Here is a 20,938-nt window from a genome sequence, read left to right as displayed (position 1 = left end):
ATCTGGAAGCTTGAGGGAATATCTCTCAGTTGAGAAGAGAGGGAAGAAGCTTCCCTGGTGATAGTGTGTGAGTGCTATTGATGGAATTATGTTCCTCCTAAGTTCATGTGTTGAAGTCCTACCCTCCAATATGAGTGTATTTGGAGATGGGGCCTTTAAGGAGGTCATTAAGGTTAAATGAGGTCGTAAGGGTGGGGCTCTAGTCTGATAGGACTGGTGTCCTTATAAGAAGAGGAAGAGAAAGCAGAGCTCTCTCTCTCTGTGAGCACACAGAAAAAATTTCATGTGGGGATATAGCCTGACACGATGTGTTTAGAGAAAGATGCACAGCTCCATGAGGTTAGAGACAAGGACATGTGAGGGGATGCAGTGGGAGAGACAAGAGGGCAGAGCGTTCTTTGAGTAACTGGATAACCATGAAGGAGATGGTCATTTGGCTTAATACCTGTTGGGTTATAAATGCTGATCATGGAGTCCTGTGAGCAAAAGGAGCAGAAATGAGAAAGTCCTTGGACTCATTAAGGAGGGTCAGAGCTAATGATCAAAATAGATTTGCATCACAAAGGCAGTTGGGTTAACTACCCCCTGATAATGAAGACCAGAAATGAAGATTCAAGTAGAACATGAAGCATTTCCCACATTCCTTAAAAGACAAGATCTGTTGCAATATAGACATTAGGCATGGTATGTTCCATTATGTGATTTTTGGCTCCTTGTTTAGCAATATTTGTGAAAATCAGCTTGAGGGTAATGTTCAAAGCACCACCCAGTGGCTGTATTCATTGATCTTGTTACTGTTGGTGAAGGAAATGCTACCACAGGCAGCTTCCCTGAACCGTTGTCAAAATGTTCCTTTTCCATCTTGTTGAAACTGCAGGATTCAGCGTTGATGCCTTGGCTGATTAATACTGGTCTGGGCCAAGTCAAAGTCATGTAAATGCAGCCAGCTCTCCCTTGAATAATTAACTCTCATTTAGAAAATAGAAAGTCATTTCAAATTGAACACTAAAGGGAAAGTGGTGACAGATGTTGAATTGGTTGCTTTCTTGTCCCTTCTTAATGCGTGTGATGCCCTCAGGAGAAAGGTTAAAGTAGAATGGCAACAGCCACTTAATCATCCCCTGCCCTCACCCTCATGGTGATATTCATTCCTCACTTCCCTTTCAATATCTTCTCTATTTCTTGTTATTTTTCAGTATCTGATTATAGACAAGAAGTTACTCCTCCCATATATTTGTGATTGGTTGGAAAGATAGTTTTGAGTGAATTTTCTACTCATCACACAAGAAATGTGGAAAGCTAAACTTGGCCCAACATTGAGAAGTCCAAAGAACTCGTCTCTTTTATCCCAGGCCTTTCAAATACTTTTGACTCGCTCAGTCCAAGGTCTATCAAGAACACACAAGCATCTAGGCACCTGCCATGGAGCTCATTTTCTGTAGTGTCCATTGAAACTGTCACGAGTTCCCTTCCTGTTTCTGCCTTCCATTTCTGATCTACCCCAGCCTCTGAAACCCAGCGTTCTGGCCATGACCTTTGGCATGACCTGGAGTTTGCCCTCTGGCTTTATGCAACAATGGCTGCTAGAACAGGGACACAGTGACCTTTTGCCCTGGCTCTGGAAGGGGGTGAACGGAGGACTGAAGATTCTAAAGGCGCCTGATGAATGGGGTCACATATGTATAGTAGTGAGCATGGAACCTGGCACTAAGTAATGCCATACACTTCAGTAAATGTTAATTCCTTGCCGCTTTTCCACACTTAGCATTTTCAGATGTCAGAAATGATGGTAAAGGGAAGTTAAGAATTTTAGGCTGTTTGCTGGAAGGAATCAGAATTGAGAAGAAGGGAGACTTTGGAGTGTGGAGTGAACATTTTTTTCTCTCCTTTGCTCCATCGTAAGATCTTGTGTCACGTTAGTCCTTTCTCCTAGGTGTGGCTGCTGAGGCTGGAAAACAAGGGTTCAAATCCAGACTCACTAGCTTTGTGACCTTGAGAAGATTACTGAGTGCTTCTGTGCCTCATCTGTAAAATGGAGGTAGTAATAGTACCTGCCTGAGAATTTTTGAGAGAAATGGAAGACATCACGTGTAACGTACTTAGAAACAGAGGCTTGTGGTTAAAAACAGCTCAGTAAAATTAGTTATTATTATTATTGTGGTTATTTTCTTGTTATCCACCAAAAATGCCCAGCAGGTAGGAATTTTAGTTTTTATTATTACTATCATTGTTATTATTACCCACATTAGTCATTTTCTACAGACATGAGTGAAATAGATTTAGGGGTACAGTTTTGTGTATTATTAACCTTATTTAAATGGCACATGCATTTACTCATATTTACTTACTAGATCAATAAAAAATGTCACTCACTCTTATTTGAGCTTTTATTTTTGGCTTATCTTTTTCAGAACCACCAGAAGCCATCTCCTAGGAAGGTGGAGCCACTTACCTCTCTGCAGCTGTGCGCTGAGACTTGGCAGCCATATCTCAGAGGCCTTGGATGAGACAAATCTTATATCAGAGTCAGATTTACGACATGATGCCTTGACCTCCCTCACTTTTCTCCTCAGGCTTTGGGCCTTTTTACTTGCTGGGACCTCTGCTACTTGCTTCCTGCTACCTGTGGGTTGCCTATGGGGATTACTGCTTTCCTACTGCCCTCGCACTGTGAATTGTTTGATTCCTGGCTCTAGCCTGTTGGAATCTCATCCTCTGTCCTGTTCCTGGGTTCGATTAATTGCCTACTGCTTACTTGCTGGCCTAGAGGCGGGCCCTTCTGTCTTGACTTTTGATTCTTTCCTGCCCTCATATATCGATGGCCTCTCAGTCTATACATCTTCCTGGTCATACTGTTCCATCACAACTAATCCTGCCCAAGTGACGAAAGCCTTTCCTGAAAAACTGCTCTGGCTGATCTACACCACATCAGGGTAAGTTGCCATTTGGTAGTTTGTTCTAGAAGATTCTGAGAGAATCCTGTGCCTTGCCTCTTGTGGTTCATGTGAAGTGAGTCAGTGGATTTTGTTCAATCACAAGCGAAAAGTGGATTTGAATTTCTGTCCTTAGGACTGGATCCCTGCGCTGTGGGGGTGGGACAAAGAATAGTTCAGAGTGACCCGGAAAATCTCAGAAAATCTGTACACATTCTTCCCCTAGATAGTGGGTATTTCTTATTTTGTTTTCTTCAACCACAAATCTGTGTAGCACTGCATGATTTTCAACTTCTTGAGAGAGTAAGTTTTGTTTGTGTCACAAACTGAGAGAGTCCTTGATGACATGTTGACAGGTATTGGAAATGATGGGATTGGAAAGCTGACAGGTGACTCATGCATATGGATGTCTTCCGTGATTGTACATAGCAATCTATCCGGGGTTATTTATGGTAGCATTGTCATGGCGATCAATGAGCAGTAAACAAGGCTCTCAAAGGCGTAGGGAGAGTTTTTACAGCCTCTGTGACCAACTGTGGTACCTCCATTTTCAAAAGTTTGATGATAAGCTTATTGAACTTGAGTCCCAATGTAATGCTTTTTTATTTTTTTAACTTCAGAATCATGAAGAAGTACAAAAAATCTGACGAAATGAAAAAAGCCAACTGAGTTTGTGGTTGAATAGAAGCCAGAATTCTAGGCCTCGCTTACTGGTTGTGTGACCTTTGGACAAATCATCCATTTTGGGCCTCAGTTTCCTCATTCTTTTAAAGTTTTTTTCTTTTTCTTCTTCTTCTCCCCAAAGTCCCCCAGTACATAGTTGTATATTCTAGTTGTAGGTCCTTCTGTTTGTGCTATGTGGGACGCCATCTCAGCATGGTTTGATGAGCGGTGCCATGGACGCGCCCAGGATCTGAATGGTTAAAACCCTGGGCTGCCAAAGTGGAGCATGTGAATTTAAACCACTCGGACACGGGGCAGCCTCTCAGTTTCCTCATTCTTAATGCGGGCTTAATAATATCTGTTCTAGCTGAATTCACAAGACTGTTGTAAGGAGTAAATGGAATGATGACTATGAAAGAGTACTGTCCATGCCCGGGAGAAATAAGCCTGAAGACAGCATTCTGTGAGAGAGGCTATGCGTCTGGTTCTGCTCATTTTGGGTGCCAGAATCTTGACTTCATTGTCCAGGAATCCACATAAAATAATACTTTGAGGGAGAGGTTCTTAGCGTGGCTTTTTAGGAAGATGACAAAAGGGTTCAATGAGAATGATCGAATCCATATTTTCTAATGAAACCACATGCACTTGACTTTATAGTAGCTAAATAATGATAAATACAACACTATACAGGTTGTCCAGCGATCTTCTGGCAAACTTCCAGCTTCTTCCCACTAAGCAGCTGATAAGAACAACTCCTCAGTGTGTTGAAGACGATACTCTCAGGTCTGTTCTGGTGTGGATGCCAGTGTTCAGCTCACACCTTCTGTGTTCCTTTCCGGGTAGGATTGACTGGGATTGTTCAATTTTTTTTTTCAGGAAATCATTTCTAATTGTATATTTTTAAGTGTCCAGAGATATGGTTGATCAAAGGTCACTTTGCTCATAATTTTGTTGATTTAGAGACTCTGCTTTCCTTTTGTAAAGTGCTGCTTCTCCGACCTGTGGAAACCCAAGATTCCTGCAGGTTAGTGGGTCTGTAGAAAGGAGACTCTTAACTAGAAAGATCAAAGGTTATCTTGGTAAAGTGGATGACATGCTGTGTAGTTTCCTTCTCCCACACAAAGGTGCACAATGGTTCCACTGGTTTATGTGGCTTGCACAGGTCAGGGGCCTGCCAGGCAGAGGGGCTATGAGTTTCCTCATGCTCATATTTTATTTCCCTTCTGTATTAGTCAGGGATTCCCAGAGAAGCTGAACCAATAGGATATATCTGTATCCATGTCTATATCTAGATCTAGTTATATATAAGATGAGATTTATTATAGGAATTGCTTCACACGCTTGTGGAAGCTGAGGAGACCCACAATCTGCCATCTGCAAGCTGGAGACCAAGGAAAGCCAGTGGCGTAATGCAATCTGACTTGGAAGGCCTGAGAATTGGGGGGCTGATGATGTAAGTCCCAGTATGAGTCCGGAAGCCCAAAAACCAGGAGTGCCAACATCTGAGGGTAGGAGAAGATGAAGGTCTCAGCTCAAGCAGAGAGAGTGAATTCGTCTTTCCTCTGCCTTTTTGTTCTATCTAGGCCCCCAACAGATCGGAGGATGCCCACCCACACAGGAGAGGGCCATCTGCTTCACTCAGTTCAACAACTCAAATGCTAATCTCTTCTGGAAACAGCTTCACAGACACATCCAGAAATAATGTTTCACCAGCTATCTGGGCATCGCTTAGCCCAGTCAAGTTGATGCATAAAATTAACCATCACACTTTCCAATCCAGAAAGTCACATCTTTTTTTTTTTTTTTTTTTTAAGATTGGCACCTGAGCTAACAACTGTTGCCAATCTTCTTTTTTTTTTTTTTTTTTGCTTTTTCTCCCCAAATCCTCCCAGTACATTGTTGTAATTTTAGTTGTGAGTCCTTCTAGTTGTGGCATGTGGGATGCCACCTCAACATGGCCTGATGAGCAATGCCATGTCCAAGCCCAGGATCCGAACTGACAAAACCCTGGGCTGCCAAAGTGGAGCATGTGAGCTTAACTACTCGGCCACTGGGCTGGCCCCCAGAAAGTCACATCTTTACACCCTAATCCTCGTCTCAAAATGACATACTTGTCCTCTGGCTGCTCCAGAACTCAGACTTGCCTTCTGAGATTTAAGAGTGGGGTTTCTAGTTGAGCCACAGGGCCTAGGACGCTTCACCTTTCATTATAGATTCCAGCTGAGGGCCCTTCCAAGCAGTAGTCCTGGCCCTGATCTTCCATAGTTGCCAATACTGGGAATAGATTTAAAAAGCAAATCTTTGCTTGACCTAGTTGTTTCTGTAACCTGAATTCGCCATCTTTCCTCCTTTGGGCTCCATGAGGTTAGAACCCATGTTTGTTTTCACTCAACATCACCTCCATAGAGTTCTTCATGGTATAGAATAAATAAATGCATGAATGAATTGACAGCACAAAAATTACCAAAAACCAGTAAACGTATAAAAATATATTAATATCACAATTGTCAATTAAACACTAATTGCAAATCAATCATGAGTTAACCAAATTGCATATAGTGTTGTGATTTAATAGAAAGAGATTATGAAACAAGATGACTCGAATTCAAATCTCAGCTCTGACTTAATAGCTGAGGGACCTTTGGCAATTTATTTAGGTCTTTAAAATCTTGCGTTTCTTAACTTTCAAATGAAAAGATACATGTAAGTGTGAAGCACAGTGTTTGCCAAGAAATAATTTCTCAATAAATGTTGGCTATAATTTTTTTAATTAATTAAATTAATTAATTAATTTATTTTTAGGAAGATTAGCCCTGAGCTAACTACTGCCAGTCCTCCTCTTTTTGCTGAGGAAGCCTGGCCCTGAGCTAACATCTGTGCGCGTCCTCCTCTACTTTATATGTGGGACACCTGCCACAGCATGGCGTGCCAAGTGGTGCCATGTCCGCACCCGGGATCCGAACCGGCGAACCCTGGGCCACCGAGACGCAGAATGTGTGCACTTAACTGCTGCGCCACCAGGCCAGCCCAATATAATTTTTGTATTATATCAAATATAGCAAAGAAATGCTTTATTTTTTAAAAAAGAAAAGATAAAATACAGAGTGGCAAATTTATGTCTATGAAAATTGGCATAATCTTTCTGGAGAAAAAATTGGCAATATAAACCAAAAACATTAAAATGGGCATATCCTTTGATCAAGTATTTCCATGTTTAGGAATTACTGTAACAAAATAATCAGGTATTTCTGTAAATATGTAGGTAAAAGAATTTCTGCTAACAGTTATTTATAATTATAAAAAAAGGAAATAACTAAATATTCAGCAATAGATGGATTTCTAGGTTTTTAAGATCACCATATAGAAATACATATTTTTGAATGGGGAAATACCCATAAAAGTCCAAGTGGAGAAGCAGACCACAGACCATTAGAAACAATATGGTACCCTTGCTACCAAGATGCCCTAATGGCCTGTGTAAATGGGTCACGTCTAAAACCAGACTTGTGATTCCTTTCAATATTTTCCTTTCCCATTGTTCCCATTTCTGTAAATGACACTATTTAGCTGAAATCCTTTTTATTCAGAGTACTTACACTCCTATATTGTATACCGATTTGTTTATTATCTAGCTCCATTGCCAGCATGTTAGTTCCAAAGGAGCAGGCATCTTTTTTTTTTTTTTAAGATTGGCACCTGGGCTAACAACTATTGCCAATCTTTTTTTTTTTTCTGCTTTTTCTCCCCAAATCCCCCCAGTACATAGTTGTATATATTTTAGTTGTGGGTCCTTCTAGTTGTGGCACGTGGGATGCCACCTCAACGTGGCCTGATGAGTGGTGCCATGTCCACGCCCAGGATCTGAACCAGCGAAACCCTGGGCTGCCGTAGGGGAGCGCGCGAACTTAACCACTCAGCCATGGGCCAGCCCCAGGACCAGGCATCTTAACTGTTCTGTTCACGGCAGTATTGCCAATGCCTAGAACAATGAATAGCTCGTAGCAGCAATCAATAAATGTTTGTTGATTAATTGCATGAACGACTGCTTAAAATGCATTAAATAGAAAAAGATGCATGAAAATGTTACCACTGATTAATTTTTTAAAAAATTCTATCTTTTTATTTTATTTATTTTTAAGATTTTTTATTGAGGTCATATTGGTTTTATAACATTGTGTAATAAAGTGTACATTATTATATATCAATTTCTGTATAGACTGTGTCATGCTCATCACCAATAGTCTAGTTTTTATCCATCACCAAACATATGTGCCCCTTTACCCCTTTGGCACCTCCACCCCCATTTCCTTCCCCTCTGGTAACCACTAATCTCTTCTCTTTATCGTTGTGTTTATCTTCCACATATGAGTGAAATCATATGGTGTTTGTCTTTCTCTGTCTATCTGATTTCGCTTAACATAATACCCTCAAGGTCCATCCATGTCATTGAAAATGGGACCATTTTGTCTTTTGTTGTGGCTGAGTAGTATTCCATTGTATATATATACCACATCTTCTTCATCCATTCATCCGTTGATGGGCACTTGGGTTGCTTCCATATCTTGGCTATTGTGAGTAACGCTGCAATGAACATAGGGGTGCATAAATCTCTTTGTATTGTTGATTTTATGTTCTTTAGATGAATACCCCATAGTGGGATAGAAGGATTGTATGGTATTTCTGTTTTTAATTTTTTAATAAATCTCCATATCGTTTTCCATAGTGGCTGCACCAATTTGCATTTTCCTCAGTAGTATACGAGGGTTCCTTTTTCTCCACATGCTCTCTAACACTTACTATTTCTCATCTTGTTAATTATAGTTATTCTGATGAATATGAGGTAATATCTCATTGTAGTTTTGATTTGCATTTCCACAATAATTAATGATGGTAAACATCTTTTCATGTGCCTCTTGGCCATCTGTATATCTTCTTTGGAAAAGTGTCTGTTCAGAGCCTCTGCCCATTTTTTGATTGAGGTGTTTGTTTTTTTGTTGTTGAGTTGTATGAATTCTTTATATATTTTGGAAATTAACCACTTGTCAGATGTATGATTTGCAAATATTTTCTCCCAGTTGGTGGGTTGTCTTTTCATTTTGTTCATAGTTTCCTTTGCCTTGCAGGAGTTTTTTAGTCTGATGAAGTCCCATTTGTTTATTTTTTCTTTTCTTTTCCTTCTTCTTCTCCCCAAAGCCCCCCAGTACATAGTTGTATATTCTAGTTGTAGGTCCTTCTAGTTGTGCTGTGTGGGACACCTCCTCAACACGGCCTGATGAGCAGTACCATGTCTGTGCCCAGGATCTGAACCAGTGAAACCCTGGGCCGCCGAAGTGGAGGATGCAAACCTAACCACTAGACTATGGGGCTGGCCCCTAGTTTTTCTAGTTGTTTCCCTTGCCTGAATAGACATGCTATTTGAAAATATGCTGCTAAGGCCAATGTCAAAGAGTGTACTACATATATTTTCTTCTAAGAGTTTTATGGTTTCGGATCTTACATTTGAGTATTTAATTCATTTTGAGTTAATTTTTGTGTATGGTATGAGAAAATGGTCTACTTTCATTCTTTTGCACGTGGCTGTTGAGTTTTCCCAACACTATTTATTGAAGAGACTTTCCTTTCTCCATTGAATGTTATTGGCTCCTTTATCGAAGATTACCTGTCCATAGATGTGTGGTTTTATTTCTGGGCTTTCAATTTTGTTCCATTAATCTGTGTGTCTGTTTTTTGTACCTGTACCATGTTGTTTTGATTACAATAGCTTTGTATTATTTTTTTAAGTTGGGAATTGTGATGCCTCTAGATTTGTTCTTTTTCTCAGGATTCCTTTGGCTATTCAGGGTCTTTTGTTGTTCCATATACATTTTAGCATTCTTTGTTCTATTTCCATGAAGGATTCTTTGTTCTATTTCCATGAAGAATGTCATTGGGATTCTGATTGGGATTGCCGTGAATCTATAGATTGCTTTATTTAATATGGACATTTTAACTATGTTAATTTTTCCAATACATGAGCATGGAATATCTTTCTATTTCTTTACATCTTCTTTAATTTCTTTCAATAATGTCATACAATTGTCAGTGTATAGGTCTTTCACCTCCTTGGTTATGTTTATTCCTAAATATTTTATTCGTTTTGTTGTGATTGTAAATGAGATTGTATTCTTGACTTCTTTTTCTGCTAGTTTGTTATTAGTGTATAGAAATGCAGTTTTTGATTTTTGTAAGTTGATTTTTGATTTTTATAAGTTGATTTTGTACCCTGAAACTTTGCTGTAGTTGTTGATTATTTCTAATAGTTTTCTGGCGGGATTCTTTAGGGTTTTCTATATATAGAACCATGTCATCTCCAATCAGCAAGAGTTTTACTTCTTCCTTTCCAATTTGGATACCTTTTATTTCTTTATCTTTCCGAGTTGTTCCGGCCAAAACCTCCAGTACTATGTTCAACAGGAGTGGTGAGAGTGGGCACCCTTGTCTTGTTCCTGTTCTCAGAAGGATGGCTTTCAGTTTTTTACTGTTAAATATGATGTCGACTGTGGGTTTGTCATATATACTCTTTATTATGTTGAGGTACTTTCCTTGTATACTCATTTTATTGAGGGTTTTTATAAAAAATGATGTTGGATCTTGTCAAATGCTTTCTCTGCATCTACTGAGATGATTATGTGACATTTATTCCTCATTTTGTTAAGGTGGTGTATCACGTTGATTGATTTGAAGATATTGAACCATCCCTGCATCCCTAGTACAAGTCCCACTTGATCATAGTGTATGATCCTTCTAATGTATTTCTGTATTTGACTTGCCTGTATTTTGTTGAGGATTTTTGCGTCTATGTTCATCAGTGATATTGGCCTGTAATTTTCCTGCTTGGTGTTGTCCTTGTCTGGTTTTGGTATCAGAGTTAATATCAGCCTCATAGAATGAGTTAGGAAGTGTTCTGTCTTCTTCAATTTTTTGGAATAGTTTGAGAAGGATAGGTATGAAATCTTCTGTCAATGTTTGATAGAATTCTCTAGAGAAGCCATCTGTCCTGGACTTTTGCTTTTTGGGAGGTTTTTGATTACTGTTTCAATCTCTTTACTTGTGCTCTGTCTATTCAGTCTCTGTTTCTTCTTGATTCAATTTTGGGAGGTTGTATGAGTCTAAGAATTTATCCATTTCTTCTAGATTGTCCAGTTTGTTGGCATATAGTTTTTCATAGTTTTTTCTTATAATACTTTGTATTTCTGTGGTATCCATTGTAATTTTTCTTCTTTTGTTGTTAATTTTATTTGAGCCTTCTCTCTTTTTTCTTAATGAGTATGGCTAAGGGTTTGTCAATTTTATTTATCTTTTCAAAGAACCAGCTCTTAGTTTCATTGATCCTTTCTTCTGTTTTTTTAGTCTCTGTTTCATTTATTTCTGCTCTAATTTTTATTGTTTCCCTCCTTTTGCTGACTTTGGGCTTTGTTTGTTCTTCTTTTTATAATTCTATTAAGTGTAATTTAAGATTTCTTATTTGAGATTTTTCTTCTTTGTTGAGGCAGGCCTGTGTTGCTATAAATTTCCCTCTTAGCACTGCTTTTGCTGCATCCCATAAGAGTTGGTATGATGAGTTTTCATTTTCATTTGTCTCTAGGTATTTTTTGATTTCTTCATTGATCAAATAGTTGTTCAGTAGCATGTTCTTTAGTCTCCACATATTTGTGACTTTCCAAGCTTTTTTCTTGTAGTTGATTTCTAGTTTCATAGCATTGTGGTCAGAAAAGATGCTTGATGTGATTTCAATCTCCTTAAATTTATTGGGACTTGCCTTGTTTCCCAACGTATGGTCTATCTTTGAGAATGTTCCATGTGCACTTGAGAAGAATGTGTATTCTGCTGTTTTTGGATGGAATGTTATATATATATCTATTAAGTCCACCTGGTCTAGTATTTAATTTAAGGCCACTGTTTCCTTGTTAACTTTCTGTCTGGATGATCTATCCACTGATGTAAGAGGGGTAGTATTGAGGTCCCCTACTATTGTGTTGCTGTTAATTTCTCAGTTTAGGTCTGTTAATAGTTACTTTACATACTTTGGTGCTCCCGTGTTAGGTGCATGTGTTATATCCTCTTGGCAGAATGTCCCTTTTATCATTATATACTGCCCTTCTTTGTCTTTCAGGGTCTTTTTTTATCTTGAAGTTTGCTTTGTTGGATATAAGTACGGCAAGCCTGCTTTTTTTTGCTTGCCATTTGCTTGGAGTATTGTCTTCCATCCTTTTACTCTAAGCTTATGTTTGTCTTTAGAGCTGAGATGTGTTTCCTGGAGGCAGCATATTGTTGGGTCTTGTTTTTTAATCCATCCCACCACTCTGTGGCTTTTGATTGGAGAATTCAATCCATTTCCATTTGGAGTGATTATTGATATATGAGGGCTTGATACTGCTATTTTTATCTCTTGTTTTCCAGTTGTTCTGTATTTCCATTATTTAGTTTCCCTTGAATTTCTGACTACCATTTCAGTTTGGTGGTTTTCTGTGATGGTTTTCTCATTATGATTTGTGGCTCTGCTCTGATGTTTGTTTAGTGGTTATCATGAGGTTTGTATAAAAGATCTCATAGATGGGATAGTCCATTTTCTGACAGTCTATTATCTCCATTAGCCTAAGGAGATTCCATCCCTTTCCTCTTCCCCTTCTGAGTTATTGTTGTCACAAATTGTTCTTTTCTATGTTGTGAGTTTGTGACTAAACTGTTTATAGTTATTTTTGATACTTTCCTTCCCTTTGTCTTTTATGTTATAATTAAGTGTTTACTAACCTAATCTGATATAGAGCTACAATTTTCTGATTCTGTCTATTTATCTCCTTGCTCAAGGTTTTGTAAACCTTAGCTTTTAAGTTTCAGATGGGAGGGTTTCTTTCAATGTTTCTTGTAAGGCAGGTCCAGTGGCTATGAACTCCTTCAGCTTTTTTTTTTTTTTAATCTGGGAAAACTTTTATTTCTCCATTGTATCTGAAGGCTAGTTTCACTGGATAGAGTATTTTTGGCTGAAAGTTTTTGTCTTTCAGTATTTTGAATATCTCATTCCATTCTCTCCCAGCCTGTAAATTTTCTGCTCAGAAATCCACTAAAAGCATGATAGGGGTTCCTTTGCAGGTTATTTTCTTCTGCCTTACTGCCCTTAATAGTTTTTCTTTGTTGTTGACTTGCCGGTCTTACTATTATATGCCTTGGAGAAGGTCTTTTGGTATTGATGTAATTAGCAGTTCTCTTGGCTTCAGGTATATGTAAGTCTGGTTTCTTACCCTGGATTGGAAAGTTCTCAGCTATTGTTCTTTGAACAAGCTCTCTCCTCCTTTCTCCCTTGCTTCTCCATCTGGAATACCTATAATCCTTGTGTTGCTCTTCCTAATTGAGTCAGATATTTCTCAAAGAATTTCTTCATTTTAAAAAAATCTTAGTTCTCTCTCCTCCTCCACCTGAAGGATTTCTATATTTCTAGCCTTTAAATCACTAATTCTGTCCTCCATAACATCAGCTCTATTTTTTATGGATTCTAGATTATTTTTTGTGTTACTAATGGTATTCTTCATATCCAGAATTTCTGTTTGTTTTTTTTTCTACAGTTTCAATCTCTTTGATGAAGTATTCCTTCTTCTCATTAATTTTATTCCTGAGCTCATCAAACTGTCTTTCTGAGTTTTCTTGTAACTAGTTGAATTTCTTTATGATAACTATTTTGAATTTTCTGTCATTTAGATTGTAAATTTCTGTGAGTTTGGGATTGGTTTCTAAGGACTTGTCATTTTCCTTCTGCTCTGAAGTGTTACTGTTGTTCTTCATGGTGTTGGATGAATTGATCCTTTGCTGAGGCATTTGTATTAGAATCAGATCGCAGATTCCACATGCCACCGCTTGGGCGGGCAGACCTGTGTTTTCTGATCCTGCCTCATCTGCTGGAAGTTGTGCTGATAGGGCTCCTCTGAATTTGTACACTGGCCACAGCTGCTTGACAGGTCACTCACAGGCTGGACCTCTGTGCTCTGCTGGCGGGTTGCTCTGGCATGAGACCACTGTGCTTGGCAGGGGACTGGCCAAGCTAGTGTGCTAGCTGGGAGAGGACGGGCACTTTCTTTTGCATGTGGGCTAGCTCTGAACTTGCAGGCGGCTTGGCTGAGCTGCTGTGCTTGGTGGGGGCTCATTTGCAGGGGCTGGGCTGCATCACTTGGTGGTGAGTGTTCCCATCAGCAGGGCCTCCAGAGCATGGCAAGTGCTTCCATGGGCCAGGCTACCACTCTGAAAGTGTTCATGTGCAGGCTGTGCTGCCCCTGCCTCCTCTTACAGTCCCGATGGCTGCCGTGTGAAGACCTGTGACCTAGATCACTGCCACTGGGGAGGGGAGAGGTTTGCTCACCTACTTCCACTGCTTCCTGGGGATCCAGTCCCCCTATCTCCAGATGTATGGTTGCATGGATCTCTCAGACATCCTATTGTGCTTTGTAGGGAATCCTCTGTTGGTTAATGAATGTCTGTTTAGCTGTAACTTACAGGAGTGAGACAAGGGGAATAACTCCCTCCATTATGATGCTGATGTCATACCAGTAATTAACCCTTGAAGGCAGAATAGTGGTGTGATTTGAGAGCTCTCATATATTTTCCAATTTCTCTCTAGTTAGAAGAAAGTTATTAAAATTGGTATAGAGAGCCTAATTTGTAAACCTATTGAATTTTAGAATATCATGTAGACTATTTATTTTATTTTATTTATTTTTTTGCTGAGGAAGATTTGCTCTGAGCTAACATCTGTGCCAATCTTCCTCTATTTTGTATGAGGATCACTGCCACAGCATGGCCACTGACAATTAGTGGAGGTCTGCACCTAGGAACCAAACTTGGGCTGCTGAAGCAGAGAGCACCAAACTTAACCACTAGGCCACGGGGCAGGCCCCTACACAGTTATTTTTAATGGTCAAGAAGAAAAGCAAAGAATGAGACTGGATGATTTGCTATCATAGAAGGTCTGTATTATCATCATCATCATATCAGCAAAAGATCAAAGTAATCCCAAAAATTGACAGCAAAGAGAATTATTAGGGTCAACTAAATCCCAGAGAAAGAAATCCTGAGATGGCAGTGTGCTGTGCTTGGAGAAATCTTGCTTCATAAAAATTGGACCGGTACTCTTAAAACAAAATCACAGATATTCAATTTTAGGAAACTTTAGTTCCAATTTCCTATATTCAAGTTTCATTTATTTTCATCTTAAAGTAAATTCAATTTTTGTTTTTCTATTTGAGAAATATAGTTAATGGAATTCTTTATGAGATTGAAATTTCTATTGTTGCAAATGAGGCCAAATTTGTGCTTTGCAGACCTTATATATGCCCCACAAGATATGTAATATGCTTTTAAATTCTTTATCCATAAAAGAGGTCTTTACAACTCTCTTGACATTATAACAAAAAAATTCTCTCATTCTGTTTTCTGTGTTTATACTGTTTTTATACTGTATATAAGTTCCTAATGGGCTAACAAAGTATGATTTTGTTATTGACTTTAGTCAAGTGCCATGCACATCTCTATGCTTAAAAATGTTACCTTTTTAAAAAAAAAATCTCAACACATAGGGAATGGGAAAGAGAGAATAATTTACAAGGAAGAGTGCAAAACAATTTTCCTTTGATAATTCATTATTACTGCATGGTATACCCTGGGGTTCTAAATATGAAACAGCCTTGATGGTGCATGTTTGTTAAATCCAACAGATAATGGCATATGTCTTGCTGTAATAAAAAAGTACAATTCATTTTGACAGTGTCACTAAAGTAATATTACCTCCAGCATTAGAAACACGATGTTTCTCTGAGCATATGCAATTATTTTATAGGAAGCAAACTACCGTATGAGGATGTTAATAAGATAGTTTCTATTATGTACCTAGTGCTTTTAATATTCAAGTAAAAGCCTTGTTAAAATGACTGAAAACATGCATATTTAGTTATTAGTTAGCATTTGGAAATACAGAGAGTGGGTGTTAGTGATAATGCTGTGGGGCTAATTTAGGAGCAATTATAGAATTTTTATGACTATTCATTATTTTTCAAAATAGCACATTTAGTCAACTAGATAGTTATAAGACAATTCTAATAGGGCAAACAGTAACATAGTCTTTCCTATCTTTGTTGCATGATGTGTCATGGTGTTGTTATATGCTTCCAAAGGGAGCTAAGAATTATCATAATAATGACGAGGATAGCAACACGTCCTTACTCATGTAGCAGATCTAATGTTTGTTCAGTCTTTCTTTCCTTCCTTCCTTCTTTCTTTCTTCCTATTTATGGAATGCCCACTCTGTGTTAGGTGCTATGCTGGCTTCTGGGAACAGAGTGGAGGATTAAACAAACATGGCTTCTGTCCCTATGGAGCTTACAAACCAGAAGAAAAAACAATTATTCATTGATTGAGCACGTATTTATTGGGCAGCTGCTATGTGCCCGACCCTCCACAGCAGTAAAAACAATAAAGCGCAATGAGGTGGAAAGCACTTGGTGTGTTTCAGGAACGGAAAGGAGGCCGACACCATCGATGGACTGGATTGGGCCAAAGAGGAAGCAGAATTGAGGCTGTTGCAGGCCTTCATGTGAGAGATGATGGGGCTGGAACGAGGGCCATGACAGAGCGGACGGAGAGAATGGAACACTGCAAAATCCACTGAGGTGGTGGAACGGACAAGATGTTCAGAGGGCACCCTCAAAATATTTAGATCTTTAACTTTGCTGATCCCTCAAAGTCTAGTTCAATTCTGATTTTCCACAAAACTATCCCTGAAAATTTACAGCTAAGAAAGACCATTATTCATCACATACGTGGTCAGCTTTGTGTCCATTGTAACAAGTATATACTAGCTTTTATTGTTTTGCAATATTTTCCTTATCTGCCAGCTTGTTAGCTTTTGAAACTTTGTTTTTATATATTTAGCATATAAATTTACAAAAATAATATTAATATAATATTTTTATAATTTATAAATATAAATATGTATTTGAGTCCTTAAACCTAATAAACATAGGTCAGTAAACAATTAAGGGTTTGGTACAGTGTTCTTTACCTGGAGATGTTTTATAGATAGGAAGTCATTTCCGCTACATCCTGGCACCAGTTTGAAAGAGCTCATTTGTCAGGACACAAATCATGTAAGAGGAACAGAACTAGGGCTTCCAGAGTAACTCTTTCTATTTCCTCCACAGCTTTTATCCTGTAAGTCTTTTATTTGGAACTCGGATAAGCTGTCAGATATCCCTAATATAGTAGAATCATGGCACTAAGCAGATTTAAGAAAAAGAGGCTTTATTAACTTCATCTTGCTTTTTGCTTCGTTTGTAGATCTTTATCATAATTCTTTTGTCCTTGAAATCTCCTTTGGACAGTATTCTATACTTTATAGAAAATAATGAAAGCATTGTTCCTGAGAATCATGAGAATAATCTCATGAGCTTTCAGCAAGACAGTTTTAAAGTGGGTAATACGGAATTCTCTATCTCAGTAACAACTTTTTGTCTTCTGTTGAATCTTTGTCTCTGAGATTTGCAACGGTAGCCATTAATTAATAAGATAGAAAAAGGGACATGGCTGGAGATGAGGCCAAATAGGGATGGATCTTGACAGACTGGAACTAACGTCAAAAACAGGAGAAAATTGATTTGGGGTTGTGTCAAGTGTACTTGGAAATAGAAGGTGTAGTCTTTATCCCCTGAGTATATTAGTCTTCATATATCACTAAGTCCCTTGGGGAAAATGGCTACTACTGCAGAAGTGCTTGTCGTGTCAGATTTATCTAACATGTTATTTGCTGCAGAGTTTTATTCTTCTAGGTTAATGTGGCATATGAATCCATCTTTTGTGTGTCTGTGTGTCTTTAGGCCTTATCGTAGTAAAAAAAAGTCTATATGAAAGTCACAAAGTCTCCAGAGCAAACCTGGAGAAAGGTGTGTATTGTTCCAGGTTGATTGTTGCTAGAATGTAGACGTAGGACTTCCTGTTGTGAGATTAATGAAAAACATCACCCGCTGTTGCCCACATTACTTGGCAATTTATTCTCTCCCTAATGGATAGAAGTAAAATTCAAAGACCAGCAAAGAATGCTTAAAGGGACTCATTGGAAATGATGAAATAGTGGGACTTACAAATAGAATCATAAAGGTTAGATCTGCAAGAAATCTTAGAGGTCATTTAGTCCCGTCTTTTCATTTTACTGAGAATTGCAAATGGGGACAAAATCTTTGCCCAGAATCATAGCCCAGAACCACCTGTCTAGGGGCTTTCACTGGTTAGTTCAGAGCTGGGCTAAACCTCAGGGAGGTCGTGACTCCCTTTCTCTTGTTCTTGGTGTCACACTCGTCCATCTTGAAGCTTGAGCTGTTACTTGTTGAAACTAACTATAAGGTGCCTCCTTGTCTAACCTATTTCCTATCACTTCTCACCATACCTCTCTGCCTGCTAGGGAGTGTAATCATCTCATCGGCCCACAGATGTACCAGCTCATCTTGTCTTACCTTTGTCATATTACTGGTCATTCCTGGAGAATCCGCGCCCTTTCCCCGCCTGTCAGTTTACAGTGTACTGTAGTTGACCGTGTACTCTGCTCGGTCAAACCCCACTTCTGCCGCAGAGCTTTCCCTGACTGCCCAGCCCTAACAGATTTACGGTCTCTGAACTTCTACGGTGCTGACAGTTTATAACAATGGCTCCCAAGCCCAGCTAATCTCCAAAATCAACTGGGAAGGTTTTTTTCCCCCTAAATTAAAAAAAAATTTTATTTTAAATACATTGGGCCCTCCTTCCAAGATTCCATTTTGATTTAGGTCTGGAGTGGAGACCAGTTCTCTACATTAAAAAAAAAAATAAACCAAACTCCCCAAGTGATTTTGATGAGCAGATTTGGGAACCAATGATCTGAAATACATAAGAATTTAACGTTTGTCCTGTGTTAAGTTTTTTTCTTGTGAGTTTGTTTTATATTGCAACTTGTAATGTGAACTGTAATGTGATTGAGGATGGTGAAAGGGAGGTGGGTGGTAAGATCTGTTTGCAAAAGGGAGTAGGGCCTATTTGCAAAAGAAGTGTTGGAAAGCCAGTTTCTTGAAACAATAGCTACTATAAGTGTTAAGACAAATCTGGTGAAAATTAAAATAAAGGGAGAATCCTAAAGATATTTGTTCCACACAGCTGCTAATTGTATAAACATCACTTGATAGTGCAAAAGAAAAAAATACTTTGAAATCTAGCATAGCTCATAGGGTCTAAATGAGTGTGTATTTGGTTTGGGTCTTGGTAAATGCCGCTGGGGAACTTATCCTTTTCAACATCACCTTTACTCTGTTTCTCTACTGAATTATCTTGGTTCTTAAACTTCTGTGTGCATCAGAATCTCCTGGAAGGCTGGGTAAAACACAGCTTTTGGATTCAGTAGGTCTGGGGTGGGGCTTGAGAATTTGCATCTCTAAGTCCCTATGATGTTGATGCTGCTGGTCCACTGGAGTATACTTTAGTTTATTCTTCACTTGACTTCCATCACATCACATTCTCCCGCCTCATTGGCCAGTCCTTCCAAGCGTTCACTGCTGGACACTCCTCTTCCTCCTTAATTCTAAATGGTGACATGACCTCAGGGGTGTTTGGTTCTTAGAGCTCTTCTCGTTGAAACTCACTCCCTTGGTGTTTTTTTCCATTTCCATGGCATTATATACCATCTATATATTTATAAGCCCAAATATATGCCTATAGCCCTCCTCTCACTTGAATTCCAGAATCCTATATTTAATTGTCTATGAGATGTCTCCACTTGGGTGTCAAATAGGTATCTCACAATTCACTTGACCGAAACTGAAGTCCTTATTCCACTCCCCAAACTTCTCTTCTCCCAGACTTCCTCATCTCAGGAATTGACACAATTGTTCAACCAGTTGTCCAGTCCACAGACCTTGCGTCCTCCTTACTCATCTGTTATTCTCTAACTTCACATCATGAAATCCTGTAAACTCTACCTTCAACATCTATCCCAAATTTGATCACTTCTCACCTCTTGCTCCAAGGTGTAGCCCATACCTGGACCATTACCCAGGAGTCCAATCACTCATCTCTCATCCGGATCAGTGCAGTAGTCTCCCAGATGGTTCTCTCTGTCTCTCTACTCTTGCCCCCTCAGAGTCTATCGTAAACATGGCAGCCAGATCAATTTTTTTAAAAGTATCAAGTCAGATCAAGTCACTTCCCTGCTAAAAATCTCCAGTAATTCTGATCACACTTGGAGAAAAATTCCAAGTCCTTAATGTGGCCTCCAAGACCGTGTGTGAACTGACCCCTGGTCAGTCCTCTGACCTAGTTTCCCACGTCTCTCCTCTGTGCTCTGTGCCTCTTCTTGTTGCTCTGCAAGTGTATCCAGTGGGCTTCTGTCTCTTTGCCTTTGCTCTTGTTCTTGCCTAAGCATTAGTGTGACCCACACCTTCTCTTTATTCATATCTCTGCTTAAAGTGTCACCTCTTCGGAGAGGCCTTCCTGATGTCCTCTTCAAAATAGTGCCCCCCCCCACCCCCCACCGCAAAGCATTAATCAGCATTTGTTTACGTTTATTTCTTCTATGAGAAGATCCACCCCAGGAAGACAGGATGTTTTGTTTGCCTATTTTGTTGGTTATCAGCTGCACAGGCCATACCAATAAAGATGCAATAAATATTTGCTGAATGAATACACTTGACCACATGCATTTACAATAGTGAGACTGGGTTGGAAGGTTGAAGGAATGATGTTAAGGATATTTTAAAACCTAAGAAATGGCTTTAAAGATGAAGAGCAATAAAGATTAAAGTAGGAAATAGAGTTCATAGTCTATATAGATCAAAGACATAAGCTCAAAGGCCTCTGGCATCAGCAGGCCATCTGAAGGAGCAAAGTCTCTAGGTAAGACTTTAGACAGTGGCAAGGATTCCGGGGCCTTGGGCAGTGTATCCTGGCCAGGTACTCAAATCCGTTAACAAAAAATCACAACACTGTGCTGGCCAAAAAAACAAAAAACAAAAAAACACACTTCTAATGTAGAGCAGAATCCTGCTCCAGCTGTCAGTTTGCAACTGCTGATAGCATACAAATTCTTTGGAAATGCAATTGTAGTCCTTCTAATTACTTTTATAAATGTAAAAGTATGTAGCATAAGTCACAGAAACTGCACTAAACAAGGAAGGAGTTTGGCCTTTTAGGTTCCGGAAAATTCTCTTCCACTGACCCATTTGTGACTTTTGACCAACTAATTAGCTATTGTGGGCTTCAGGTCATTCACCCTTTGGTTTCAGATAAAAATGTCACTCCCTCAGGTA

At 39.1% G+C, this 20,938-nt stretch overlaps 1 long non-coding RNA gene across 2 annotated transcripts in view; it reads left to right on the top strand.

Annotated features, from left to right (window-relative positions):
* The first annotated feature begins 2,414 nt into the window (after positions 1-2,414).
* The window catches only part of LOC123283110 (uncharacterized), a 53,674-nt gene continuing 35,150 nt past the window's right edge, over positions 2,415-20,938 (top strand). For both annotated transcript variants that reach the window (XR_011501574.1, XR_011501573.1), the window contains exon 1: positions 2,415-4,379. This is a non-coding gene — a long non-coding RNA (uncharacterized lncRNA). The remainder of the gene's footprint in view (positions 4,380-20,938) is intronic.

This window comes from Equus asinus, chromosome 2 (genome assembly GCF_041296235.1).
Source record: "Equus asinus isolate D_3611 breed Donkey chromosome 2, EquAss-T2T_v2, whole genome shotgun sequence".
Lineage (NCBI taxonomy): Eukaryota > Metazoa > Chordata > Mammalia > Perissodactyla > Equidae > Equus > Equus asinus.
This window is presented reverse-complemented; position numbering and strand designations above follow the sequence as displayed.